The sequence below is a fragment of the Schistocerca nitens genome, chromosome 2 (assembly GCF_023898315.1).
Source record: "Schistocerca nitens isolate TAMUIC-IGC-003100 chromosome 2, iqSchNite1.1, whole genome shotgun sequence".
NCBI classification, from domain to species: domain Eukaryota; kingdom Metazoa; phylum Arthropoda; class Insecta; order Orthoptera; family Acrididae; genus Schistocerca; species Schistocerca nitens.
This window is the reverse complement of record NC_064615.1, coordinates 147,158,473-147,180,464: the sequence shown is the minus strand read 5'-3', so window position 1 is coordinate 147,180,464 and position 21,992 is coordinate 147,158,473.

Sequence of the window (21,992 nt, the reverse complement as noted above, 5' to 3'; positions counted from 1 at the left end):
CACTAGCAGTCGAGATGACAGTCATCTTATCCGCATGGCTGTAACGGATCGTGCTGCCACGTCTCGATCCCAGAGTCAACAGATGGGGACGTTTGCAAGACAACAACCATCTGCACGAACAGTTCGACGACCTTTGCAGCAGCATGGACAATCAGCTCGGAGACCACGGCTGTGGTTATCCTTGACGCTTCACCACAGACAGGAGCGCCTGCGATGGTGTACTCAACGACGAACCTGGGTGCACGAATGGCAAAACGTCAATTTTTGGGATGAATCCAGGTTCTGTTTACAGCATCATGATGGTCGCATCCGTGTTTGGCGACATCGCGGTGGACGCACATTGGAAGCGTGTATTCGTCATCGCCATACTGGCGTATCACCCGGCGTGATGGTATGGGGTGCCAGTGATTACACGTCTCAGTCATCTCTTGTTCACATTGACGGCACTTTGAACAGTGGACGTTACATTTCAGATGTGTTACGACCCCTGGCTCTACCCTTCATTCGATCGCTGCGAAACCCTACATTTCAGCAGAATAATGCACGCCCGCTTGTTGCAGGTCCTTTACGAGCCTTTTTGGATACATAAAATGTTCGAGTGGTGCCCTGGCCAGCACATTCTGCAGATCTCTCACCAATTGAGAACGTCTGGTCAATGGTGGCCGAGCAACTGGCTCGTCACAATACGCCAGTCACTACTCTTGATGAGCTGTGGTATGGTGTTGAGGCTGCATGGGGAGCTGTACCTGTACACGCCATCCAAGCTCTGTTTGACTCAATGCCCAGGAGTAACAAGGCCGTTATTACGGCTAGAGTTGGTTGTTCTGGGGTACTGATTTCTCAGGATCAATGCTTCAAAACTGCGTGAAAATGTAATCACATGTCAGTTCTGGTATAATATATCTGTCCAATGAATACCCGTTCATCTTCTGCATTTATTCGTGGTGTAGAAATTTTAATGGCCATTAGTGTACAAAAGGCAGGATAAGGTTCTTAATAGGGTGTACGATCACGACGGATGGAAGTGGATGCTCTGCAAGATACTCCCATGCTGACCACAAGGTTGATAAGAACTTGTGTCAGGGTGTTTTATATTTTCCTCCAGTGCTGTTGACAACTGCTGGATGGTCGTTGATGCATATGGGCACGCTGCATTACGTATCTCAAACGCATCACACACGAGCTCCAAATCAGGGGAATGGGCATGTCAGTCCATTCACCCAATAACCTCTCGTTCTGAGAGATACTCCACCTGCACTGTTATGCGTTCGCTCAGTGTCTTCAATGTAAATGAAGACAGGGCCGAATGCACTCGTTAATAGATGCACATGTGAGAGGTCTACAGTGTCACAATAACGTTGGCCGGTGAGTGGACGCTGTTCAAAGATTTGGAAGTCGGTACGCCCATGCAACATTACTTCTCCCCACACCATAAGACCTGGAATACCAACACGAACATATTCGCTAACGCTGGACGTACCTTCATGTCGCAAGAAGTGGGGACTATTAATGCAATTGTTTTAATGGCCACTGACGCGTCCGATCATATACCTTACATAAATGACACCATCCCTTTCCATTTACCTTTTAGTTCTTCGACGTCAATATGAATCATACCTCTGCACCGTAGGCCATCCTTGCAATGTTTCGAACCTATCCATATTCTGTTTGTGTAGATGATGGCTGGTAGCTCTAGATACTAACGTGTTCCAATCTTGAAACGCTAACCTGGTTACACAGTGGCGTTTATAAACTCTAGAACATACCATACACGAAAGGAAGACACATTTTCAAGTGCCCCTTCATTATCTTCACGATCAGGAAGACATCAGCGGAAATACTTCGTGTTCTGTTACATTAGTGAATCGTTTTCGGAAGTTAAGCTCTTAATGGACAATGTAAATACCTTTTAGTTAAATGGGAGGCATTATGCCCTTGCAGAAGTCCCGTCTCGTCAGAAGCGTGCTATGGTGCTACAGTACAAAGGCCTTTAGGGAAAAAAAATGTGTGTGACATCTTGCGGGACTTAACTGCTAAGGTCATCAGTCCCTAAGCTTACACACTACTTAACCTAAATTATCCTAAGGACAAACACACACACCCATGCCCGAGGGAGGAATCGAACCTCCGCTGGCACCAGCCGCACAGTCCATGACTGCAGCGCCTAGTCCGCTCGGCTAATCCCGCGCACGGTTTTTAGGAGTTCCAGTTTATCGCAAATTGATCTGAGCACTATGGGACTTAACATCTGAGATCATCAGTCCCCTAAAACTTAGAACTAATTAAACCTAACTAACCTAAGGATATCACACACATCCACGCCCGAGGCAGGATTCGAACCTACGACCGTAGCTGTCGCGCGGTTCCAGACTGAAGGACGTAGAACCGCTCGGCCACGACGGCCGGCCAGTTTATCGGCATCAACACGATGTATAAGGAGCGTTCAAAAAGAAACGGGGCAGAGTCTGGAATGGGCAAACCGATGACAGAAGGCGTGTATAACGAAGTGTTGTTACGATCAGAGCGTGGAAGTTCACAGCCCGTCGCTACAGGGCACGTATGCACTTCACGTGACTGTACAGACCTAGCAGCAGCATGCATGAAACGTCCAACGTTGCCAGTTGCAGTCAGTGACATGGAGGCGTCAACAAAAGAGCAAGGAGTTGTTGTTCGTTTTCTGACAACGGAAGGCGTAGGAGGAACGGATAGTCATCGACGAATGTCACAAGCATCCAGGGTCACCACCACCAAAAAATGCCAAGGCCATCCAAGAGTGCAGGGAAGGTAATGCTGCCGTTCTTCTTTGACCAAGATGACCCCCTTCTGATCACTTCCTGCAGCACGGGACAACAGTGAATGACCAGCGTTACTCACAAACCTAGAACACCCTTCGTCAAGCGATCAAATCAAAACGATCAGGCAATCTCGCCCAGTGGGTCATTCTGCTCTACGACAGTGCAAAGCCTCATACGGCCAACACAGTCGCGGCAGTCCTGCAGAAATTCAAATGGGAAGTTCTCGGCAAACCTCCGTACAGTCTGGACCTCTCTCCCTGTCATTACATCATTCTGCTCTCCTTAAAAAGACTCTGAGGGGCAAACGACTCACCTCGGACGACGTCCAGCTGCACATGCGGAACTGGTTAACATCGCAGTCCCAGGAATTTTATGGGACAGCTATTCACCGCCTTATGTCACAGTCGGACAAGTGTCTCTAACATACAGGTGCTGGTTTCTGTAATTATGCCTCGTTTATTTTTGAACGCCCCTTTTAGTACCAGGTGGTTACAACTGAAATACGGATACTCACAGAGCTCCAGTATAGGCTGAAATTGTCTTTGGGCAGCAAAACTTAATAGATATTCTAATGCGATAACTAATTTACGATGGAAAAGTTTAGTTTCAATTCAGGACATCCAGCACTGTGAATGCAAGAAATGTTTCCATATGTAATGGATTAGAAAAGGTGGGCAGAAAAGATGAAAAAGTCAAGAAGATATAATGTTGATTTTATTATTAACCGTTGCTTACACAATTTGGTCAATATGAGCACCAGATTGGTCGACGAAATGCTGTACAACGCCAGATTTGCAGCAAGTTTTATACCGCAAATCGGTAACTCATTAACGTATTAGCAAATATACGAAGATTTGCTGCCATACGATAGTTACAGCCCACACTGCACCTCCGTCAGTACCTGCACTTTAATTACAAGAGCCAGATATATGTTGAGCTGATGTTTCCTTTACGGACATTTTTATCATTCTCATGAAGCAAATGGTTAACCCATATCACAATTTTCTCTGACACTGAAGCATATCCCAGGAAGACAGGCAACGTCCATTAGCTCGACCTTAACAAAACGAAGTTTTACAAAAGTATGGTCAACCATTTGGTACGGCAACCATTGTAGTGTCTTTCCATGACCAAGTACAGCAGAGAGAAAGAGCTAAAGTGTTAAGACCAACAGCATTGGACACAGGAGACGCACAATATCGTCTTTTTAGATAAGTTCTGGTTTTGTGTGTAACATCATGATGGACTTAGCTACCTATCGTGATCTTGAAGGACGGGACACGATCTTCTCTGTTTCCTATAGGCCGTAATTTGGACGAAAGTCGCTATACGGCTGGTTGATTTGCCCTACGTTCGAGATCTGCGTGACGTTGTCGTCCTACAAGACGACACAAGACCGCATGTTGCTCCTGCGGTCCTGCCCTACCTCGATGTGAGGACGTTCGATTGTTGTTCTGGACAGCAACTCCCAGACACTAATAATATCTGGTCATGGGTTGCAGCGAGACTTAAATGCCATGCACTATGATGGGTGATCACTAGCACAGAGTAGAAGCAACATGGATCGATGTATCCGTACCTCGTACTTTGAGTCTGTTGGGGGTGATCGTAATTCGGTGGTTCTGAGTTTTTAAGGGATTTTACGTGTTGTTTAATTCAGCGTCACCACCTGTAGTACCTAGGTTGTCGATCACAGGGAAAGTTCAGTCCTGTGTAATTCGTTAGACCCTGACATAGTTGTTGGTGAAGCGGTTAGGGGTGTTCTAATTGCCGAGTTACGACTCAGCAATTTTTCACCTCTAGTACAAGAGGATAAGCATCGCAAGACACAGCGCCGTAAAAAAGAAGTCTGCTTTGCCTGTGTATTTCTACTGAGGACTAAGTGTGACTAAAAACTGCTTAGTTCCTAGTTGGTTGTTTGTTACCGAGTGTCGTTGAACGTGTGGTCCACGCATCGTTGCAAACTTCTGCAAGAGGAAACGGCTTTATGTTTTTTAATTCTTGTTTATGACCATTTCTGCATTGGCTATGTGGGTACGTTTTGCACGGCGTATCTCCTTTGGTTTCGGGTTGATTATGACCCAGCGAACGTGCCAATCTGGAATGATCGTAGCTTTTCTGAACGAGGTTGTTGGATGATCTAAAGTTTTCAGGAGTGGAATCGTGTTTCGCAAAAGCGGCATTTTGTCGCTGATTGGCGTTCTTTTGGTTGACCGATGTAAAAGTGCCGATACAGTACAGCTGTACTGTATTCTGTAGCGAGATCAAAGTGGAAACTTGTTGAGAAGCACTGTATAGTTTCTCGTAGATAAGTGTACCGCTGGAGTTAGTTATTTAATCCCAGTTATCTATTGATCATAATTACTGATCAGGGTATGATAAAACTGTAAGTCTTAACCTTACGCTACTACAGGAGTGTTACTTGTGATGGCTAACACAGTATCGTGGAACTTAGCGCTGTGTGAAATGGTTTGCTAAGGCAGCGTAGCCGTAGTGTTATACTAACCAGCCTGCGGGTGGGTGTTTGGGCTGCATTCTGCTGGCGCTTCGATGTGGGGCTCTAGTACTACGTGCAGGTTAATATTAAGACCATTACCGCCTGTAAATTACTGCCACGATTCATCGTTTGTCAGTTTTTTTTCCTTTAACAGACTTAGTGATCGTATTTAAAATATTTTATATATTCTACTTCAGTGTATTTTTCGGAGGTTTTCTTTGAGGTCTTGTTTAATTGACAAGGTAGCTGTGGTTATTTTAAGGGTTAATTTTTATTAATTTAAGTGAGTAGCTTACTAAAAGTTCCGTCGGATGAAGCCGCTGTCTCAGTTTTACGTTGACTGGTTAGTTTTAATTGAAAGAGGTATACTGTGTTTGGGGCCTCGTTGCAGTTGTAAATTTCGGGCCAGGTCTCAAAAGAGTATTTGTCAGTTTCTAACTGGGTACCCAGAGCTTTTTATATACATATAGCACTGACAATATTACAGGCTCCTAAAAGTCGTATCGGTTATCAGCCGTATACTATCTGTCGCAAACACTGAGTATTGATTGAGGCCGATAGTTTCAGGTTTCTCAGGGCAGCACGTTGGAGTTTCTGCTGTGGCAACCCCTCCTCCCCCCACCCTCGCCTCCCTCCCGCCACAATCAGCTGGTTTAAGAGGCCTTCTGCACACCGACCAACATCAAGCACCAGTCCCAGTTGGTGAAATTCAAACTTATGTTTTCGAATTTTTCATAAATAAAAAGTACATAAAATTGACATCGGCAAAATTGATATCCAGCACTCCACTATTTGCTCTTTCAGCATACATCAGCAAAGTTTATTTGTCTGGAACACAGCTCTACAATTTTTTTTCTCTTTTTCGTTTCAATAGCTTACTGGTTGTGGCGTTTTATTATACCACAATTGAACGCTTTTTGTCGAAAGCTAGAGTAAGAGATGGCAGAAAGAAGAACGTAGAAATTAGAAAGATTTTTTATACTCATGAAAGAGTCAGTGGAAAAACTAAAATTATTTTAAATCATTCTGAAGGTGAAAATCATTGAACGCAAAATTATACCATCAAGTGTAGCGGTCTCGATGGTAATACGTCCATAGAAGAGAATATTAGCTTTGAATCTGGGCCAATGGAGGTACAAAAACCTTCAGGATTTGATTCTAAACATTATAGGAAACGACAGCCAGAGCTGGGATTCGAGTGTGGGCCTTGACAGGTCTGGATCCAGTGCTACTATGCCCAGTGAAAAACTGCGTACTGTTTCGCTATGGTAATAGGGGATCAACGGATTCTTGAAGTGAATTCAGAAGTAACAGTCATGTTATTATAATTCCCATTACACATTTTATATCTTGTAATCAATAGATATTTTTTTTAAATCAATAAACTCGTAAGTGTCAGTGGCAGAACGGAGGTACAGCACAGAACTGATGAAAATTAATTAATTTCTGGGCGTTGGCGTTTTAAAATACAGGCCATAAAAATATCAGACGTCCTCAAATATCTGGTCGCAAAGGCCACCTGCATTTATAAGGGTTTCTGTATGGAGCGAACGAGAGCCAACCACCTAATCCATTGTTGCATGTGTCATAAATGAACACATACATGAAGATGTAAGGAAAAAATTGGGAGAAACGGCACAACAGACATACTAAACACAGTGTATTATGTTGTATGTCTTGTCAGTAAAAGTATTATTACTAGTCTTTTGCAATTGATTTTCAAATTTGTTTCTTAACCCGACATGCTTGGCGCATTTATTTTAGGTATCTTCAGCGGACAACAAAATTTATACACTCCTGCAAATTGAAATAAGAACACCGTGAATTCATTGTCCCAGGAAGGGGAAACTTTATTGACACATTCCTGGGGTCAGATACATCACATGATCACACTGACGGAACCACAGGCACATAGACACAGGCAACAGAGCATGCACAATGTCGGCACTAGTACAGTGTATATCCACCTTTCGCAGCAATGCAGGCTGCTATTCTCCCATGGAGACGATCGTAGAGATGCTGGATGTGGTCCTGTGGAACGGCTTGCCATGCCATTTCTACCTGGCGCCTCAGTTGGACCAGCGTTCGTGCTGGACGTGCAGACCGCGTGAGACGACGCTTCATCCAGTCCCAAACATGCTCAATGGGGGACAGATCCCGAGATCGTGCTGGTCAGGGTAGTTGACTTACACCTTCTAGAGCACGTTGGGTGGCACGGGATACATGCGAACGTGCATTGTCCTGTTGGAACAGCAAGTTCAAAAATGGTTCAAATGGCTCTGAGCACTATGGAACTCAACTGCTGTGGTCATCAGTCCCCTAGAACTTAGAACTACTTAAACCTAACTAACCTAAGGACATCACACACATCCATGCCCGAGGCAGGATTCGAACCTGCGACCGTAGCAGTCGCACGGTTCGGGACTGCGCTCCTAGAACCGCGAGACCACCGCGGACGGCATCAGCAAGTTCCCTTGCCGGTCTAGGAATGGTAGAACGATGGGTTCGATGACGGTTTGGATGTACCGTGCACTATTCAGTGTCCCCTCGACGATCACCAGTGGTGTACGGCCAGTGTAGGAGATCGCTCCCCACACCATGATGCCGGGTGTTGGCCCTGTGTGCCTCGGTCGTATGCAGTCCTGATTGTGGCGCTCACCTGCACGGCGCCAAACACGCATACGACCATCATTGGCACCAAGGCAGAAGCGACTCTCATCGCTGAAGACGACACGTCTCCATTCGTCCCTTCATTCACGCCTGTCGCGACACCACTGCAGGCGGGCTGCACGATGTTGGGGCCTGAGCGGAAGACGGCCTAACGGTGTGCGGGACCGTAGCCCAGCTTCATGGAGACGGTTGCGAATGGTCCTCGCCGATACCCCAGGAGCAACAGTGTCCCTAATATGCTGGGAAGTGGCGGTGCGGTCCCCTACGGCACTGCGTAGGATCCTACGGTCTTGGCGTGCATCCGTGCGTCGCTGCGGTCCGGTCCCAGGTCGACGGGCACGTGCACCTTCCGCCGACCACTGGCGACAACATCGATGTACTGTGGAGACCTCACGCCCCACGTGCTGAGCAATTCGGCGGTACGTCCACCCGGCCTCCCGCATGCCCACTATACGCCCCCGCTCAAAGTCCGTCAACTGCACATACGGTTCACGTCCACGCTGTCGCGGCATGCTACCAGTGTTAAAGACTGCGATGGAGCTCCGTATGCCACGGCAAACTGGCTGACACTGACGGCGGCGGTGCACAAATGCTGCGCAGCTAGCGCCATTCGACGGCCAACACCGCGGTTCCTGGTGTGTCCGCTGTGCCGTGCGTGTGATCATTGCTTGTACAGCCCTCTCGCAGTGTCCGGAGCAAGTATGGTGGGTCTGACACACCGGTGTCAATGTGTCCTTTTTTCCATTTCCAGGAGTGTATTTATTATAATAATATTTGTTTAATTATAAAGTTTTTAAGATGTTTGGTGTTACATATTTCGTCTCTAGATGTAGAAACTCCCGTTTTCCTTTCAAATTTCATCAACTTCCGCCGCCTCCAGCAACTCTCACAACTGTTAGCGGAGACTAGTGTGCTACCCCATGTAGTTATAATTCTACTGATAATTACCAGTTTTACGTCAGTTTCAATGACTAATTTTTGTGTGATTTAAATATTATCTTCCTGTAAAGTACGTTACGACGAGAGCATTTTTCTCGTGAATCTGTTCATCTTTTATTAAATGTCATTGTTTGGATCTTCTGATGAAGACACCCAAAGTCGGCGTAAAATCTTTTTGAAACAAGTTTGCTGTGTTATACAAATCATACTCTTCTACGGTTGCTGTCTCACAGTCATGCTTAAAATTGACGGTGTAAACTGCTATAACAATCTCGTAAGCGACTCACGTTGAGAATGCTTGAAACGCTTTTAACCCAAATACCGCTACAAGCGTTAATAATATCCCGAATGCAATCCCGAAAAATGATGGAATATACATAAAGATTTTTCGGATATGACTTACCAGTCTTCTGCAGTATAGAATCAGTTATTCTCTTAAGTCACATACCACTGTTCCTCTCATCAGATCATATCAAGAATATTTCAGTTAAATTAACCCGAAATTACACAATATTTCATCCATTGCTCGATTTCTATAACTTGCCGCCTGTAAAATAATATTGGTTTTCCAGGTACTGCTAGTTGCTGCCATGCACGTATTTACTCCATCATAATCAAACTTCACGCAACTCACGGTTCTTCGCAATAAACTTCACAGAACTATTTCGTATGAACATTGACTTACTGTCGTGACTCAGATATTTCCCCTTATCACTCAAGGAAAAGAAAATTGAGAATCTGTTAGATGACGGTCAGTCTTGCGGTAGGACAGTTGAAGGCATCAGATAGGTAGTTGTGACGTTGCACTTGATAGTCGAAGACTTACGAAAGATGAAGAAACGTTCATAGGATAGGTCAACCTAGGAAAATCGTTCTACAATGACAAATGGTGCAACATCTTGTAACATGACCGTCACATAATGTTTTACGATTTTTTTTTAGCTCTGTGGCGATTACTTGATCATTTATTGTGTGAGCTTGCTATTTTGCTGGGAGTGGAACGTTATTAGATTTCTCGCAAGAAAGGAGTGAGTGCCGTGTATCGTCTGGTCAGCAGAAGGATTTCACTGCGTCGCGAAAGCAGGAAACGACAGTGTCCAGGAAAAGCCCACGTTTCGCCGAAAAGTCTTGCCTCTCGAAATGTTACTGTGCTCAGTTTGGGCGCTAATGCGTGGTGCCGCCGGATGTCACATTCTTGCCCTGTGGGTAATTGAACATGAAATTTAGAAAGACATAGGTGTGCGTTTCTCCAGCGCGCTACACGAGATTGGAATAATAGAGAATTATTGTGGAGGTAGTTCGACGAACACTCTGCCAGGAACTTAAATGTGATTTTCAGAATCCATGTAGATTTAGATGTGGAAATTCGCCTTTGTGTGCGCACATAAGAAAACGACCCTAACTGCACTACCCTGGCGATGTGCAAAAGTTCTTTGCTTTCCCTCCAATTTACATAATGTCTAACCCAAAGTATAGCCCCTGCCACGTGACACGGCTGATGCTGGAGAGACATTGTTTGGTACCAGCACCAATCTAATGAATCGTAACGTATACCATGAGTATGAAATTTCTGTTGAATTCTCCTGATGTAACATGGCTATAGGACTTTCTCCTTCGCCATACTGGTGGTAGCATTCAGACACTCCTCTAAGTGTCTGGGAATTGTGAGCCACAGAGGACATAAAACAGATTTGGTATCAAATCGCTTCTCAGCTCTCGCCTCACCCCGACTGGAGTTGCTTGCTGTATTTGGAAAACATAAGTGTCGCCCAAGCTTAAGCGCAATCCACCTTACGAGCAGCTCGCATTTTCCTAATTCTGTTAGGCATCCTGTATGCCCACTTCTTTGTATTTAATATTTGTCTTTTCTGTCTTAAATTATCGACCTGAGGAAGTGTAATTCCTTTTTCATCTTGCACTCTTCCAATAAAATGTAAGTCCCACAGTTCTTAGTCTCATTTCTGCTTTAGTTTACTACGTTCCTAAGAACATTCACTTGTGCTACATTGTTGCCAGTTATTCACTTGACTAGAGTATATAAAAATTTTTATTCGCAGTCTTGACTTACATTTTGAGATCCCTAATTACCTACAAATTCACAGTGGTTAGGTGACTCTTAAATAATAAATATATCCAGCTGTAGTTTAGGTTCTTGCATCAGTGTGATGAGTTTCCGTTGTGTGCAGAGGCCAAACATTAGATTCAAGTACATCAGAAGTGCAGAAGTTTTATATCTGTCCACAAGCTATTGAGCCTTATTTCGATCTATTCCCGATCCGTTATTGTGCTATAACTCGCGTTAGTTGTGCCATGTGATCTGTAACGGAACATTTGCATACTTCCCGTTTAATTTCCGCATGTATTTAATCACAGCTCTTTATCTGTTTTGTTTCATTGACAACAGTCCCGCATAAACTGCTTCACTTTATAACAGGCGCTTAATTAAAGGAACTAACCAATTAATACTCATGGCAGGCCTTTTGCTGAAATAAACTTAGGAATCAACATATCATTTTCATTGTTCGCAGTTCTTGGGAACATAAGCTAAAGCTATAGGAAAAGACCGGCAATATAGGGTCCTCACAAGAAACAAGAGGTAAAAATAAAGAGTGAAAGACTAAGAACGAAGAGTTCAGATTAAAAATGGTACAGCACAGGGCTATATTTCTTGCTCCTGGTCAGTGTATACATCGAAGAAGCAATAACGAAAATAGAAGAATGGTTCAGAGTGTGATTAAAAATCAGTGGGAAAGGATATCAATGATACAATTCGTAGTTTTGAGCTTTCCCGACGAATTATGATTTTGAAATTATCTCGAGCATCCAGTCGGCTATTTGAATGTGTTTTCCTGTTCTAATAGCTTCGTGTAGATGTAATTCACGCTGAGAGGAATGCCTTCCGTTCGTCTACATCGTTATCAAGAATTTTGATATTAAGTTTATCCCTAATCTCATTCTGCTACTTCTTATTAGCATCGTCTTACTTCGGTTTACTGTCAATCCATAGCGTATGGTCATTGGACTCCTCATAGCATTCAGCATGTCCTCTAAGTAGGTGGTGCAGCCCCGAAGACTTTCACCATCTTATCTTGGAAAGTGTTCTGTGGAAGATCGATTGTCGTCACGTGGTTTGTAGGATGGTCTTCTATTCCCCTGTATATTTCATCCAGTGACGTCTCCTGGATAGCTCAACAAAAAGTAAACTAAACATACACAGACGTGTGAATGTGTAAAGAAAGTACAAATCTGAGTTTATTTCTGTCGATAAAAACACTAGCTAATAAGACAATAACTACATAACCTACAACTTGTTAATATCGAATTTTTGTGTTAAAAATGTTAGTAAATATACATTTTAGTATGAAAGAGTAGCGATACAATGTAAAGAACTTCTTTGTAACCATGGACATGTTATCTCATTAAGATTGAAAAAGGCTTGGTTCTAAGACGGAATATTACTCTTGTCTCTGCTGTTGAAAAAAGTCTCTTAGCTGTTCTGACGCATTAAATATTTCATGTACGTATTTTCTGTTACAGTATATGGTAGAAAGTGAATTTCTCCAGTTCTTATTCAAAATCTCTCCCACCCTGTGGAAATATTTAAGTGAAACATAATTATTTACAATGAATTGCGTAGAAGACTGCCCATCTGGCTTTCTTTTGCCGTAATGGCGCACAGGCTGCCATTACGTGGAATTTAATTAAAATATAAAATATTGCCTTCGTCCTCCAACAGAGTTTTTATGGAATTGCATGGGTAGATTTAACTGCAGTAGGCCACAAGGTTTAGATTTGCTTCACGATATCTTTGAGTTTGCAATTAAATTTATTTCTGTCAAGGAAATGCTTAACGAAAATGAAGCTATAGTGATATCAATGATGTTATTTATAATGTGTACAAATCCTTACACTACATAGGTGATTATATCGCCTCTCTCTTCGCAAAAATTAACTTAACGAGCAATAACAGTAATAGTTTCATGCTATTTCTGATTATATTTGAGCTAGCGGCCAGTTTAGATAACGTAATTAAACCACAACAAGCACATCTGCAGCCATTTCTCTAATATTTGTGCTTGCGTACCAATCTTCATTATCGCCAGCGTATATGTAAGCCGCGTTTACGAGCGAATATACGTGACGCCAACAGTGTATTAAATATCCTTTATCCGGTTTTCAACCATCCCGACCACATGCTACATTCAAATCGAAACATTTTAATACCAAAGAAGATAATGGGGACAATATAATCTTCACTAGTACGTTGCAGTTTTCTGTTCTGTGCACCTGAGCACTAACTGGAATGCAGAACTTACTTCACATGGTGGTAGGATGATTACCACAGGGTCTTGCTATCATCAGAAATAGTGAGGAATAATCGCAGGACCGGTGAATGGTATCCAGTGGCATGAGAATGATATTTCTGTGAGATCGGGGCAGGCAATAGCACAATCCTTGAAAGGAAGATGACTATGAATTATTCCTTCGTTTGTGCTACTGGGATGCAGCCCGACCGTCACCTTTGATCACCAGCCATCGACCAGCTCACTCCAAAGACTCAAAAGGGCGCACAGTTCCTCTGGGAGAGTAACGTTCAGAATCTTGTAGCACGTCAGCCGTCATCGAAAATAAGCTGCTAATATCGATCTTTAGAAAAGGTATTGATTATGACACCCTCAAAATATACAAATTTATTCCCATCTAGGTCTGTACGTAGTGACATACACGGTGTTCGTGCGTGTCTAAACACAGAAAAGTTTCCAGAATAAAATTTTCACACTGCAGTGCAGAATGGGCAAACATGAACTCCCTGACAGATTAAAACTGTGTTCCAGACTGTGCCTCGAACTCAGCGCCTTTGCCTCTAGCGGGAAAGTGCTCTACCAACTGACCTACCCAGGCACGACTCACTTCACCTCCTCCCAGATTTACTTCCGTCATTACATCATTCTGTATCTTGACATAAGCGCACCCTCCACTGCAGAGTTGAAATTTCTTTCTGGGAACAGCTTTCAGGCTGTAGCTAAGTCGAGTCTTCGAAATTTCCTTTCCTCAGGCAGCGCTAGTTTTGCAAGGTTTGCAGGACAACTTCTGTGAAGTTGCCAATGAAGGAGACGAGGTACTGCCAGAAGTAAAGCTGTGAGGTTGGGTCGTGCTGGAATAGCTCAGGTGATAGAGGATTTGTCCACGAAAAGCGGCCTGGCACACAGTTTTAATTTGCCAGGATGTTTCCACTGGGAAGTTGCACAGACCACTGCAATTCACAAGAATGAAAACAGAAGGAATCTACCTAATTATGGGCCAATAGTACTGACATGTAGCTGGATTTTGGAACATTTGCTGGTTTCTGACACTACGAAATACCTCGAGGAAAATAGTTCATTGATACATTACGTACCTAGGTCTAGACATTCTCTTTTTTGTTGGGAACAAAACTGGCTCTTTATTCACGTAGTATGAATGGTATCGACAGCAGATCTCAAGTTGAGTCCATATTTGTAGATTTCGGAAAGGCTGTTTTCACCGTTCCTCGCAAGAGAGTTCTAATCGGATTGTTACCCTATGGAGTAGCATATCAGTTGGCCGACTCGACTGGTGATTTCCTGTCAGGGAGATCACAGTTCGTAATAACAGGGTGGGGGGTGGGGGGGGGGGGGTCATGGAGTGAGACATAAGCAGTATCTATAGTTCTCCAACAGTCATAGTCCGTCTGTTGTTTTAAATCTATAAATCTATAAAAACGTTTTAGAAGACAACCCGAGGAGCCCTCTTATATTGTTTGCAGATGACGCTGTTGTATAAAACATTCTCGGACACCTGCCAGCGTCAGTTCAGGGTAAAACCTCGAGCTTTTCACGATTTCCTCAATCGCCTTCGTTAGAAACAACTGACTGCGAAAAGTGCTGCTGTGAAGGCCTTACGTGGCCCACAGATGGCTTTTGGTTGGTCGGTAATTACGTAATGCCATCGCGGATGGTGTTAACTTCTGCGCTGGTGGCTCCACCCCTTCGGTCGCAGTGTAAATATTGCTACTAATATCTCTGTCTCTTCTCTGGTTCGAGAGCTCACTTCCATTCACCGCTAATATTGTAGCCGCTGTCGTGGTTGAAGACCTCACACATTCCTATTTTTACAGTCTCTTTTATTACAGAATTACAGTACTTAGAAGCCTGGGACAAAACTCGAGAGTGAACTGGAGAAGGAGAAAAAGGGAATATTGCCATTTCTAGATGATTTGGTACAACGAAAGTCGGATGGATGGGTCGGCCACTCATTGTACCGCATGCCGACGCACACTGAATTGCATTTTATGGCCCAGAGTTTTCAGCATCAAAAAGATGGTTCAAAGTTTTCAGCATCAAAAAGATGGTTCAATTGACTCTAAGTACTATGGGACTTAACATCTGAGGTCATCAGTCCCCTAGATCTTAGAACTACTTAAACCTAACTAACCTAAAGACATCACACACATCCATGCCAGAGACAGGATTCGAACCTGCGACCGTAGCAGCAGCGCGATTCCGGACTGAAGCGTCTAGAACTGCTCGGCCACAGCGGCCGGCTTTTAGCGTCTAATCCACAACAGAACAGTTCTGATTATACTGGTACACAGAGCAAAAGCTGTTTCTGACGACGCATACTTGGATTCCGAAATTAATCATTTGAAGTATGTGTTCGAAAGCTCGTCTATGAGTCGTGTTATATGAAGTCAACGTTCTCCAAGAAAAGGAAACACGAAAATGTTGAACACCCACGTGATGAGACACAGATTCCATTCCTTCCCTTCTGCGGTGCTACATGCAACAAAATAGCTTGACTCCTGGGAAGACGAGGTGTAAATTCTGTTTTCCGACATCCTAAGAAGATAAAGCAGATGCTACACCATGTCAAGGGCAGTCTCGGTCTCAGGATTCCCGGGATTTAAATCATCAAAATTGTTCAAATGGCTCTGAGCACTATGGGACTTAACATCTAAGGTCATCAGTCCCATAGAACTCATAACTACTTAAACCTAACTAACCTAAGGACATCACACAACACCCAGTCATCACGAGGCAGAGAAAATCCCTGACCCCGCCGGGAATCGAACCCGGAAACCCGGGCTTTAAATCATCCTTTGCAAGCGTCAACGAATAACATTGATCAGTCGATCCGCACCATTTCCGACAGCTGTGCAGAACATCAATGCCATATAAAAAAATCGAGAACTTGAGAAATGTCCAGTTGCACAGTACAGCCTCACTGCAAATATAAAATACTATTTGACGAAACAAAGTTTTGTCCCAGCTTGCTACATATTGGCATTATGTAATTAAAGAGGCTGTAGAAAAAAGACTGTGTGAGAATATCTCCAACCGTGACAGCGGATATAATCCGAGCGTTGCAGGGAAGCGAGCTCTCCATACAGACGTTGACACCATCTGCGACGGCATTACGTAATTAGCCATCAATCAGAAGCCGTCTATGGGCTATATGAGGCCACCGCAGAAGCAGCTGTGACAGCCACTTTGTAATCGAATCCACTGATTGCAACGTCTGACCGATTTGTATAAATTATTAAAGTACACGAATTGCTTGTAATCGAATATTTGAAATTTTTCGTAGCAGGGAAAGTATTTCTTTTCAACTACAAAATTCTGAATTTGTAGCTAATACGGAAGCTGTGTTTGCTCTTGAAATGTTTGACACATGCAGAATAATAGTTTATGATGTTGGAGGAAACTTGATTTGCCGACTTACAGCACTGCCAGAATTTCTGGCGCTGGCCGCTTCCTTCGGCTATCGAGCAGCTAGCGGGCCGCCCCTGTGTACTCCGCCACATCAGCGGAAAACGGTTCCCTTCTTCCAGTGAAACCGAAAGCTTTTACAACTCAGTTCAGCATCAGAATTTACTCTGCATTTCAAAACTTATCTTTATACTGACTTAAGGGATGTTTAATCATTTGTACCATACGTAACTCAACAGAATGTAAATTTAATTTTAAGGCTGCTAATTTATTAATGTGCCTCTGTCCAAAGCAATATGTGGATAACGATTTGTACGTATTTCGACATACAGCGAAGTGAAACACAATGTACAGTCATTTCACTGCAAACCTGGTAGTTTTATCCGCACCTCAACATCGGCTTTTAAACTGGGTATTATCTTATCTTACGACACTTCCCCGGTAAAATGGATTACGTCTACAAAGATTTGCAGTCATCAGCTCTGAAGCAGCAATTTAACTTCGCTACTTCTGAAATTATTTTACTTCAGGACGTAATGAATTTATTTCAATAAAATTTGTTCGAATTTTCTTACTTGGAAACAAGGTAGATGCAAGCTATGAAATCACGACGTAGCACCATGGCCAGCATCTTGAAACATTACTTATTAAAAAAAAATGAGTATTTTATAACTTGAAATAAGCGAAATTAATCTCAAGAAAATTCTTAGGAAATATTTTGTAAAGCGACATTTGTTTTCTGTTTCATATTCTTATCACATTCAAGCTGTTTTTACTGTCTTGGCTAATTTTCACTCAAATTACGCCAACCTTGTATTGCCGTGATTTTGTAGCGTTTCCTAACGACCTTTTCACCGTCTAAGTATACACAAAATCAATAATTAACATTTCCAAAGAACAGAGAACTTTGGACATGTCAGTGAAGGAACATGGAACAGAATTTCTAAAGTCACAGTTTGTATTCAGAAAATGAAAATACAAGAAACTGAGTGTAATACTCATTGACAATCCTAACCCTTGGATTTAATAAAGAAGTTCTTGTGTAGTGAACGTAACGGTGATAGTGCTATAGTTGTAGATTGAAGTATGAGAAATGGTTGGGCTCCTCACGCCCCCAGTAAGATGGAATTAATATACTGCTACCACGCCACATGCGCTAGCCATTTTCATGGTGTACCAAAATTCCATCACCAATTAACCTTGGATATTCCTGCTTTCGAAGACTAGTCATTTCCAAGGACGACCTCGGTATACAAAAACCACAGCCACACCAACTTTCAAGCTAATAACCACAGTTTTAGCACTTTTTACCATCTAGTACTAGCAGAATACATTGAAAGCCTCTATGAGGGTGAAGATTTGTCTGATGTGATAGAAGAAGAAACAGGAGTCAATTTAGAAGAGAAAGGGGATCTAGTATTAGAATCAGAATTTAAAAGAGTTTTGGAGAACTTAAGATCAAATAAGGCAGAAGTTATCGATAACATTACATCAGAATTTATAAACTCACTGGCGGAAGTTTCAACAAAACGACTATTCACGTAGGTGTGTAGAATGTGTGAATCTGGCGACATACCACCTGACTTTCGGAAAAATATCATCCACGCAATTCCGAAGACAGCAAGAGCTGACCAGTGCGATAATTATCGCTCAATCAGCTTAACAGTTGATGCATCCAAGTTGCTGACAACAATCATATACAGAGGAATGGAAAATAAAATTGAGGATGTACAAGATGACGATCAGTTTGGCTTTAGAAAAGGTAAAGGCATGAGAGAGATAATTATGACGTTACGGCTAATAATGGAAGCAAGGCTAAAGAAAAATCAAGACACTTTCATAGGATTTGTCGACCTGGAAAAAGTGTTCGACAATATAAAATGGTGCAAGCTGTTCGAGATTCTGAAAAAAGTAGGGGTAAGCTATAGGGAGAGACGGGTCATATACAATATGTACAACAACCAAGAGGGAATAATAAGAGTGGACGATCAAGAACGAAGTGCTCGTATTAAGAAGGGTGTAAGACAAGGCTGTAGCCTTTTGCCCCTACTTTTCAATCTGTACATCGAGGAAGCAATGATGGAAATAAAAGAAAGGTCCAGGAGTGGAATTAAAATACAAGGTGAAAGGATATCAATGATACGATTCGCTGATGACATTGCTATCCTGAGTGAAAGTGAAGAAGAATTAAATGATCTGCTGAACGGAATGAACAGTCTAATGAGTAAACAGCATGGTTTGAGAGTAAATCGGAGAAAGATGAAGGTAATGAGAAGTAGTAGAAATGAGAACAGCGAGAAACTTAACATCAGGATTGATGGTCACGAAGTCAATGAAGTTAAGGAATTCTGCTACCTAGGCAGTAAAATAACCAATGACGGACGGAGCAAGGAGGACATCAAAAGCAGACTCTCTATGGCAAAAAAGGCATTTCTGGCCAAGAGAAGTCTACTAATAAGAAAAGAATCGAAGCATTTGAGATGTGGTGCTATAGACGAATGTTGAAAATTAGGTGGACTGATAAGGTAAGGAATGAGGAGGTTCTACGCAGAATCGGAGAGGAAAGGAATATGTGGAAACATGGACTGTGGGAAAACCGGAACAGAAAAGAATCGAAGCATTTGAGATGTGGTGCTATAGACGAATGTTGAAAATTAGGTGGACTGATAAGGTAAGGAATGAGGAGGTTCTACGCAGAATTGGAGAGGAAAGGAATATGTGGAAAACACTGATAAGGAGAAGGGACAGGATGATAGGACATCTGCTAAGACATGAGGGAATGACTTCTATGGTACTAGAGGGAGCTGTAGAGAGCAAAAACTGTAGAGGAAGACAGAGAGTGGAATACGTCAAGCAAATAATTGAGGACGTAGGTTGCAAGTGCTACTCTGAGATGAAGAGGTTAGCACAGGAAAGGAATTCGTGGCGGGCCGCATCAAACCTTATTTTTATTGGCCAATATTTTCACATTTTAAAATGAATTCGTAAATATTACAGTCTTTACATTCTTAATGCCGGCCGGAGTGGCCGTGCGGTTCTAGTCGCTACAGTCTGGAACCGAGCGACCGCTACGGTCGCAGGTTCGAATTCTGCCTCTGGCCTGGATGTGTGTGATGTCCTTAGGTTCGTTAGGTTTAATTAGTTCTAAGTTCTAGGCGACTGATGACTTCAGAAGTTAAGTCGCATAGTGCTCAGCGCCATTTGAGCCATACATTCGTAATAAACATTCACTATTTCACTTTTAGTTTAATAAACAAGTACTGGTTTGTGCTTCTTATAACGTCTAGGCACATATTTTTAACATCTCGATTCAATTGATACTTTCAGAGTCGTTGCTTGATAAAATATTTACTAATCTGTTAACAAATGTACGTTGTATCATTACAAGTTGCTCCAGATGAAGACGATGGAGGTAAACGTCGAAAGCTCAAGCTTTTACCCTGAACTGACGTTGAAACGTCCCCTTTGAACAATATTTCATACGACTGTGCTTAACCTGACACACAATATTTATAGCGCAACGCAATCTGACTTTCAAAATTCCCTACAAAAGAATGGCCCTGACTAACATTAAACTATACCTTTCACAAATCACTTACCTCACAAAAATCTTCGCTACTCAAGCTACTGCAATACAGCGAGCGCCACTACTGCCAGCTAAATAAAAGATTCAAACTATGGAAGGCACTAACTACTGATAGGGATAGTTAGCAAATGAAAGATATTAATGGAGAACAAAGAATGTATTTACCTTGATATCATCATATATATAGCAGTTCATGACAAATTACAAAACTCCGCCATCTCTCTCCCCACATCCACCACTGCTGGCGGCTCACCTCCAACTGCCCAGCGCTACGCGCTGTTCACAGCCAGCTGCCTAACACTACAATGGTTGAGTATTACAACAATGCAAAGCAGCCACAGACTGCACACGGCACAGCCGGTGATTTTCATACTGAGGTGGCGTTATCAATAAGAAAACCTAAACAGCCTACTTACATAGCCCCCATGCTCCCCACAAAAAATTTTACAAATTTTGTTGGGCACTGGCCAATACATATTTGTTAAAATTTTTTTTTCACAATTACAACAACAAAGAAATCAAATGCACACACTTATTGATACAATGTTGGTCAAAAGCTAAAATTTTCTCACAGTCCATAAAGACAGTTCTGATCATTCATCACATTGCAGTGTTTTTCTCAAAGTCTGAGCAGTAAAAGAAAATGCACACGGAAGTAGTGGATTTCCATGCAGTCTTGAAGAAGTATCGTTGTCCTTCCAACGGAAAGACAGTGCTGACTCTCGACATGCTGACAGGTAATAGGCCACAAGAGAGCAAACCCACAGCAGAGTCAGTCGAAGTTTTGAAGAGTATTGGTGGGTAGGTCATCACAGAGCAGACCCACTGTAGTCCTGGTAGAGATTACGGTATTGGTGGGCCACCAGAGGTGCAGACCCACTGCAGTCCTTGTAGAAATAATGGTATTGGTGAGTCATCAAAGGTGCAGACCCACTGCAGTCCTTGTAGAGATAATGGTACTGGTGGGCCACCAGAGGCGCAGACCCACTGTAGTCCTTGTAGAGATGGCCAGCAGCCATCTATTGTGACTGTGCAGGTACACAATCACCATTGAAGAGTCTTGCGGATAATATAACAAGTCCATAACCACCACTTGTGCACTCACAAAGTTGTTGGAATTGTCCTTAGAACAAGCAATGCTGTTATCCAGTCCCTTGCTGAATTATTAACACACGTGCAAACACTAACAGTCCCTACTCCTCACATATTGTCCATATACTATGACCAATAGAAACGTGTGCAGTGAAATGTAACTTACAAGTTACTTAATTTGATGACCTGGTGTCAATTACAATTTTATAACATAAGAATACAATTACAAAGGTACAAAATACATCATTAAAAACATAATAGTAGAGATAACATTCGTAGTAATAGGGGCTTTACAAAAGAATAGAAATAAACATATACATCAGTATTACAAAAATAATGACATAAGTACTTACATAAAGATCAGAATAACTTTTGAAACATCACCTCCACATATGAGCAACAAAACAGAATTTACCAAGTAAATAACATAGTATTAGAAAAATTCTACAACATAGCTCTAATCAGCTAAACACACAAAGACAGGAAAAACACAAATACACAAGGGTACACAAACACATAGAGGGATGACACAAAAGGAATGGATAGGGTTCGTTTTCAGTGTAACTTTTGGTACTGCAGTATTGTGCGAACAAAACCTTTTTTGTTCTTGGAGATCTCCCTGTGTTCATCATTATTCCCAAAAAGTCCTATCTGTACCTCTTTTCTGTATTCCAACCATAAGTCTT